The 9,159-nt window shown below is 32.1% G+C and overlaps 1 long non-coding RNA gene across 1 annotated transcript in view; it reads left to right on the top strand.

Moving 5' to 3' along the window:
- Positions 1–207: 207 nt before the first annotated feature.
- LOC128557209 (uncharacterized) overlaps positions 208–9,159 on the top strand; it is a 45,323-nt gene continuing 36,371 nt past the window's right edge. Inside the window, exon 1 of the long non-coding RNA XR_008371122.1 lies at positions 208–548. This is a non-coding gene — a long non-coding RNA (uncharacterized LOC128557209). The remainder of the gene's footprint in view (positions 549–9,159) is intronic.

The following is a 9,159-nucleotide window of genomic DNA, read 5'->3' as shown; positions in this document are numbered from 1 at the left end:
TAAAGTCAATGAAAAGCAGCACTTCAAAATGACCCGAAAATTTATAATAATTTTGTTTGTTGTATAAATAACTTATCAGCATTACCAATCAAAGGAACGACAGAAAAGACTGAATAAAGCATAATCGAACTGCACTGATACGAGGGTAATGCAATACTATTGCGTATTTTCATAGCCGTAGTTAAATGTTTCTTTGCATGACTACCTCTTAAACTTGTCCTATGGTTTTCTACCGCATAACAATGTACGAATATTTGTTTAAGTGCTAAGTCCATTTAAAGGTCTTTGTTGGATTCCTATGGAATTTGATAAAAATAATTATCATAGTTACTGTTGTGTCTTAAATAAAAACTGACGTAAACTAAGCCATCATCTTATGAGTTTATCATATGAGGTAATCTTAATTTAACAATTAAAAGGAATTTCTGTATTTGAAACGGTGAATGCAACTTCTACAAGGTCATCTATGGATTATGCTGCATGCTTGATTAATACAATATTCCTCATTTGAAAAAAGTCATTCTGCATAATTCATCTGCAATTACAAGGTAAGTACAGCAATGTAGATGCTCGATAATTATATGTACGAATATGATATAACAATATAACAGTAAGTCATATAACTGTTATCATTGAACTACATCCAGATAAAATCATGAGCTGCCTTTACGCAGATACGAAGCTGCGTAGAGAAAATCTGGAAAGCTTACACAATTAAATCGGCTAATCTCTTTCGTTGAAATAAGAAGTCTATATCATGCACGGAGATTGCTCCATACGCAATCATTGCTAACTTCACATTCTGTTTAAAGACAAATAAACTACGGTTATAGAGAACTTATCGGGACAAGCAAAATGTGTTCGTTAAACATACAGCTAACATGTTCTTTATAAGCATTATTTGTATAAAAAAACTGATTTATATAATTTGTTGATTTAACAAGCGTTGAAATTCACCAATTGTCTTTGTACAGGTATTTAGGTAAAGTTTTGCAATTTATTTCGTGATCCTACTATTTGATTACTTATTTTGTAATAATCTTGAACATGTGAAATAATACAATCATACGCCGTCTATGCTAACGGTTTAAAAAGGCAAACTTCTATAATAGAACTATAACACAATGTCAAAAATAAAAAATGAAAAAAAAAAGTTTGGCTTTCAAGCCTAAAAGAAATTTTGAATAGGATATTTTTTTATAATACTGCAGACGTAATTTTCACGCATAATAATTATTAAGTTATTTTCAGACGTCACAGAATACATGCTATATCTTATAATTGTACTTAAATGTATACAATTATCAATTATTCCATGGTCACATTGTTGTAGAAAATAAAATCCAGTAGAAATCAAATAAATACACCCAATTAAATCCTACGCTTTTGCTCGGGTATGACACCGGTTCAAGTCGTACGATATTACAGTTTGTGACATCCACTTCACATTGAGATAAATATCTTGATGATTACATATTTTTCAATGGCCTAATAGGTAACTAAATTATATGTATTATATTTCAGAAGACCGTAAACAAAAGTCTTAAAAATTATCAGATCAAGATTTCAGTGTAATACTTGGTTTTAGATGTCGTTGTGATAGATCTATATGAACAATCACGCTATGTTTTTAATAAATTATATTTTTATGAATCAAAATGTAAGTGCAATGTCTACCCAATGCTAATGTTAATGCCTTGCATAAAACTTTTGAAAATGACATATTTTGGTTCGCTATAGCCTAAGATATGTTATAACAATGTATATTTTAACATTGGGACATGGAAATGTGCTCCTTATATCCGATAATTTCTATATGGTCTGTGGGCCAGTTTCTGTAAGTCCTCTAGTTTTTCGATTTCGTAACCCAGAAATTAGGCAAAGGTTCATCCACTTCAGCCATTAATACAGTAATTTCGGGATTGTTTAAGACCGGATGTCGCTTTCTACCGTATGTCAAACAAAAATTATACTCATTTGAGTAAACCTTGTGTATGAAAAATGCGGAATTCTCTCTCTTTGAAAGTATTATTGGCTACACACGAATATTTAGTAGATTGTTTCAATACTGACTTTCAAATATTAGCGTTTTGCTTATGTAACTGTTCTTAATCAATTAAAGGCTCACTGTAACAATTTATTCCAAATTCTGACGATTTCTACCAAACTTTAGGGGTTAAAATACTCCACCCACCCGATCTACATTTTATATATTTTCATGAGAAAATATAATACTTTGCAATCAGTTTAGGTTATAGACAACGTGCTTAAAAATGTAATACATACAAATCACACGCTGTTTATCAATAAATCGTGCCTATCTGTGTTTCATTCAGAAAGGTTTGGGGTACCAATAGTTTTCTTTCTATTTTAGATGTCAAAGTAAGCTTACTTGCATAATTTTGACTTTTAGTTGATAAAGATACTTTAAAATGTAACATACGTAACAGTCGCCACTCAAATTTTCCGCCTTCATGGAGAGGACTTCAATAAGCCTACTGGCTTCCGGTCCAATCCAAAATTTATGTATCTGACTAATTATTTAAATGTACATATTGGGAAAATAAATATGTTTAAATAAAATTTTCCACCTTGAAGAATTAGCAACATTGAAAACACTCCAACAATTGCATTTGTATCCTTTTAATTTAAATAAACCATGTTAACTGAACATGCACACATGACCGTTATAATTTTGTTGGACATACAGACAAAGAAAATACAGAACATGAAGGTATCTAAGAATCAAATATACGTTACCTAGGTTTTAAAGGTTACCTATTCAATTTCATATTTCGTATATAAATATTCCAGGCTAATGCATAAAACATGCTTATTGACATTGCAAAGTACATACTCAGTCAGTTTTTACAGTATTACAAAGATGAAATGAAACATACATTATGAAGCATACGTTACCAAGATTACACAGAACATTAAGTAACATTAAAGCTAAGATAGTTTTTGGGTTTCGATGGACTGTGGTGGTTTCAAGACAGGGGTTTTTATATTTTCAATGCGTTGTTTTGATATTTATGGAATGTAAGATTGTGTTAATTACTGAAATTATCGATTTATATGCATTATATGTTCAAAGTTGCTGCTTTAATTCCTGATGTAAATAAACATTGCACATTTTGAACTTATAGAACACCATACATATACAATACAATATGGGTAGTGAAACAAATGTCACTTTTGGTAAAACATATTTCTTCAAATAGTTCTGTTTCTTAGACCATAGTGATTTTCCAATATCACTTACACTGTGGGACGGAATTACTGAATACATTTTCTTAAGGAAAACATAGATGAGACTCCTTGTTCATATTGCGGTTGTGGTATCATTGTTGTCAATTCTGAGTTCTTACTAGAATTCAATATTCTAATTTTAAAACTATAAACAAATACAAACAAACTAGTTCATTCAAAAGATGATGTATTTCAACTGTTACATATAGATTACCTCGGTACGGAACTGTGTTTAAAACATTTTGTCTAGTAACTATCTTTATCTAAATTCGGTAACGTATGTTTCAGAACTACAAAAGAGGATTATAACATCAATGAACACCATATGACAGAAATATAGTCTAAAATTTGATGTGAAAGGTTGCGAGAAGTCACTTTTTGGTATCAGCATCAGAATAAGTTCATTTTACATGCATAGATTTGTTTATAACACGCCAGTGGTGCATTGATGTCTTTGCGACATATTTGTAAAAGTTCCTTCTTGTTAAGTGCTTTATTCCGTAGAAATATCATTTAGCTACATCCTAAAATGGATTGAAACATACGTTACTTTAAATATTAATTACAACAATACCAATTAGTATTACTCTTACGACCAAACAACAAACAGATACGATACACGACTTCTTGATTCCAGGACTTGCTCAATTTATAGCTGGGAAGCTCTGTACTACCTGTACTACATAATGTCAAGCAAATGCATGACTATAAATGTATTCATAATAGTTTGGTATTATTTCAGAGGCATACGCATTGAAAGTTTTTTGTTGAAGGATATTGAAGGGATTTGGCATTGTGATATATCTGAAAATGTCTATTTCAAACAAAACAGATAAAACGTTCAAGCACCACCAAAAGGTACATTAATACGGGAAAACCGAAGGTTTTTCCGTCTATAGATAATGTGTACGTGTATATATGTCAAAGTACACCTATATACCGTTCAACTTGGGAATATGTTCTATACCTTCACCGGTTTTGTTGTTGTTGTTCTATCCCATAATTCTACCGGACCTGCTGCCGTGCTTGCGCAATAAATAATTTTCAGGACGACATTTGATAAAATAAAATTGCTTATGAACGATCCGGCGCCGCATTATCAAAACAAATTATTCTATCGAGTTGAAAATTCGCGGTATCAATGGAAATCGGTGTTATTCGGGTTTCTTCATGTAACGAGTTTATGGATGATTCAAGCGGCACGCTTTTTGTTTCCAATATTGAATAATAATGTAGGCTACATTACAGCACTGTTTGAATAAGAAAATCATCGTTTATTTATTCTTTTTTAATGTAGAAAAGCCAATGATTTCAAAAATGTCAAAGTAAATGAATTTAGACACGCCGCCCTAACAAAATTTATTTATATACATAATTTTCTCAGAACCGAGTGTACCAATTCACCGTGGTCCAGTGGTTAGTGCCCATATTCCATGCGCGAGGTCCGAGTTCGAATCTCGTCAGATGCTTGAAATCTTTTTTTTTTTTTTTTTTACTTAGGCCCAATTTTATTTTTTTTTCTATTGATATTTATCACATTTTTTTTGCAATTATTGGAACAGAAATCAATAATGTGTATAGTTAACCGCTGCTCTGTCTGTAAATTTTGAACAAAAAATCGAAGGCATGGAAAAGCATATTTCGATATTGCTTATCTCCCCTCCCTTCCACAGTCTTTCACATACATTGCAACTACTTTCTCAAAAAAAAAATCAATTCATTTTTACACTTGGAAAAATATTGGCTATAAACTTGAGAGGTCTCAACTACGATCCCTATCGAGCTGAGAATTTAACCTTATAATTTAATTATATTCAAAAAATGGCTCCAGACTGTAAGGAGTTAGGTAAATTAAATTGGATTTCTTGAATTTCGACCAAGAGTGTTTGTGTTATAGATAAAATTCTGGTCAAGAACTTTTTAGAATGTGTTTGAAATAAGAATTTAACATGTAAATGGTGTTTGTCATTCTCAAATGTATAAAATAGTGTCATGTGACAATAATGACATTTAAAAGAATTGAAATAGTCAGTTATTAGGATAGCAGGATTATATTAGTTCCGATATCTATACTACAAAAGAATATCAGAAGAACACGAAGCTGAGCGTGATGTTACGCAGACTAAGTGTGTAAATTGTTGTGGTTTTTTTTTGATTTTTTTTTTTGGTCGTTTTTTGAAACTATTTGTATTAAACAAATGAACTGAAAAGAAACTGTGCATTCTCGGATTCAGAAATTTGTATCAAAGAAACAAATTGATAGCAAAGGCATGATCGTTGAGGTGCATAGCACCAAGTGTAGGTATGTACCGAAGAGGGTATACTGAACAGTTTTAAAACTAAGTACGTATGTAACTGGTGGCCTACTGGTACTGATGATAAACCCGCACAGATGATAAAGTCGACCACCTTGGAATTATTTGATTGCAATCGGTTATTTATACAATTGAACACACCATCTAATAGCAACCGCTCATACAACACCATCTGGTGTAAACAAAAACAAAATTGGTAATATTCTGTATAAATAAATGACTTACATTTATCTGTATAATAAAATATTTATCCAAAACTACTGGGGAAGAGGGTGTTTTTTACGCATGCTCACTGTCAACACATAAAGGCCTGCCATTGGGTCACTTTTCATTATTTGATCCAGAATGACTGTTGCAGCATATATAATACTATGAGGAAAATTTTGTAAATGACAAAGTGGTCGAATTTATCAACGTTCGTACAGTCTCCATTTTACATACCCCTTTCAGGTTCTCACTTCGTGTGAGTTTGCTTACTAAATATAAAATTGAATTATGTAAAGTTTTCAGCAAATGTTAAGCATTATTTTGATACCAACCATTGATAACAATTTGCAAAAATAAAAAAAAAGTTACAGGTAAAAAATACCTCGTTTTCTGTCCGGGTTTATCATCAGTACCAGTATGGGTGCATTTTGGGACTCAATTCTGTGCACCCAAATATCACTACTATCTTTAACTTATGAACACTATTTTCCATTGTCTGTCTAGTCTTGACACATTTGAAGAAATGATTAGATCTACGTTCATTTAAACAAAACATTTCAAAACATTTTCCCTTGTTTTTTTTTTAACAAGAGCAAAACTATCAGGCTTACTGTCAAAACTGAAAGCCAGATTGAAAATATCAGAAAGAACAATTTATGCAGAAAAAAAAAATATCCGTGTGACTAGGTTTTCCCGTCAGATAGGCAGCGCCTAATTTCATATTATATATGTTTATTCTATACCTATTTTATCTATCCAATCGCGAACGTTCATTTGCAACACGTGACCGTACAATATATTACGGTATTTGGATGCACGTGCGTACAAAAATCCTGAATTTTCTGTATTTGGACGCAGGCGCGTACAAAAAATCCTGTATTTTCTGTATTTGGACGGTTCAACAGTCCCATGTTAAACATACGATAAAGCCCGAAACGCGTGAAAATGTTCCGAATGTAAATCGGATGAAGTAGGCGCTTTATGTACAGAGTTTGATTATGCGTCTTGAAATCTGGATTTAATTTGAGTTTTTTTGTTTACAACACACAAAAACGATTCAAGGGATAACAATGCTATCTGATTTAGATAATATGAAATTAGGCGCTGCCTATCTGACGGGAAAACCTAGTCATACGGATTCTTTTTTTTTCTGCATAAATTGTTCTTTCTGATATTTTCAGTTTTGACAGCAAGCCTGATGGTTTTGCTCTTGTTATAAAAATAACAAAGGAAAATATTTTGAAATGTTTTGTTTAAATGAACGTAGGTCTAATAATTTCTTCAAATGTGTCAAGACTAGACAGACAATGGAAAATAGTGTTCATGAGTTAAAGATAGTAGTGATATTTAGGTGCACAGAATCAAGTTCCAAAATGCACCCATACTGGTACTGATGATAAACCCGGACAGAAAACGAGGGTTTTTTACCTGTAACTTTTTTTTTATTTCTGCAAATTGTTATCAATGGTTGGTATCAAAATAATGCTTAACATTTGCTGAAAACTTTACATAATTCAAATTTGTATTTAGTAAGCAAACTCACACGAAGTGAGGGCCTGAAAGGGGTATGTAAAATGGGGACAGTACGAACGTTGATAAATTCGACCACTTTGTCATTTACAAAATTTTCCTCATAGTATTATATATGCTGCAACAGTCATTCTGGATCAAATAATGAAAAGTGACCCAATGTCAGGCCTTTATGTGTTGACAGTGAGCATGCGTAAAAACACCCTCTTCCCCAGTAGTTTTGGATAAATATTTTATTATACAGATAAATGTAAGTCATTTATTTATACAGAATATTACCAATTTTGTTTTTGTTTACACCAGTTGGTGTTGTATTAGTGGTTGCTATTAGATGGTGTGTTCAGTTGTATAAATAACCGATTGCAATCAAATAATTCCAAGGTGGTCGACTTTATCATCTGTCATCGGTCTGCGTAACATCACGCTCAACCTCATGTTCTTCTGATATTCTTTTGCAGTATAGATACCGGAACTAATATAATCTTGCTATCCTAAACACTGACTATTTCAATTCTTTTAAATGTCATTATTGTCAAATGACACTATTTTATACATTTGAGAAAGACAAACAATCATTTACAGGTAAAATTCTTATTTCAAACACATTCTAAAAAGTTCTTGACCAGAATTTCATCTATAACACTCTTGGTCGAAATTCAAGAAATCCAGTTTAATTTACCTAACTCCTTACAGTCAGGGGCCATTTTTCCAATATAATTAAATTATAAGGTTAAATTCTTAGCTTGATAGGGATCGTAGTTGGGGCCTCTCAAGTTTATAGCCAATATTTTTCCAAGTGTAAAAATGAATTGATTTTTTGAAAAAGTAGTTGCAATGTATGTGAAAGGGAGGGGAGATTTATAAACAGTATCGACATATGCTTTTCCATGCCTTCGATTTTTTGTTCAAAATTTACAGACAGAACAGTGGTTAACTATACACATCATTGATTTCTGTTCCAATAATTGCAATAAAAAACTGTGATAAATATCAATAGAAAAAAAAAATTGGGCCTAAGCAAAAAAAATAAATATCAAGCATCTGACGAGATTCGAACTCGGACCTCGCGCATGGAAAATATATGCGCTAACCACTGGACCACAGTGAATTATGACACACAGTTGTGTTAAAATTATGTATATAAATAAATTTTGTTAGGGCAGCGTGTCTAAATTCATTTACTTTGACATTTTCGAAATCATTGGCTTTTCTACATTAAAAAGAATAAATAAACGATTATTTTCTTTTTCAAACAGTGCTGTAATGTAGCCTACGTTATTATTCAATATTGGAAACAAAAAGCGTGCCGCTTGAATCATCCATAAACTCGTTACATGAAGAAACCCGAATAACACCGATTTCCATTGATACCGCGAATTTTCAACTCGAAAGAATAATTTCTTTTGATAATGCGGCGCCGGATCGTTCATAAGCAATTTTATTTGATCAAATGTCGTCCTAAAATTATTTATTGCGCAAGCACGGCAGCAGTTCCGGGAATTATGGTTACATTCTACCAATTCAATTCCTTATTTATTTCATATTAATTAAATTTACAGGTTTACACATAGCAAATGGAAGATGTGGTGCTGATTCTTACATAGGTAAAAGTACATGCACTAGTGGAAGTATTATTGACTATGTATTATTGTCAGATATTAATTTTCCTAAAGTGAAACACTTTAATGTGTTGGATTTTGACCCTATGCTATCTGATGTTCATTGTGTAATTGAATTATCGTTAAAGACACTGATTCTGGTATGCAAGGTATGTGGCCTATGGTCTGCATATTGGCGGTAAGAGCCAATATACAAGACTGGACGATTGATAGACTTGCTTCTGTTTATCATAATA

Source organism: Mercenaria mercenaria, chromosome 5 (genome assembly GCF_021730395.1).
Source record: "Mercenaria mercenaria strain notata chromosome 5, MADL_Memer_1, whole genome shotgun sequence".
In the NCBI taxonomy this organism is placed as follows: Eukaryota; Metazoa; Mollusca; class Bivalvia; order Venerida; family Veneridae; genus Mercenaria; species Mercenaria mercenaria.
Note: the sequence above shows the minus strand (reverse complement) of the source record. Positions and strands in the feature narration are given on the sequence as shown.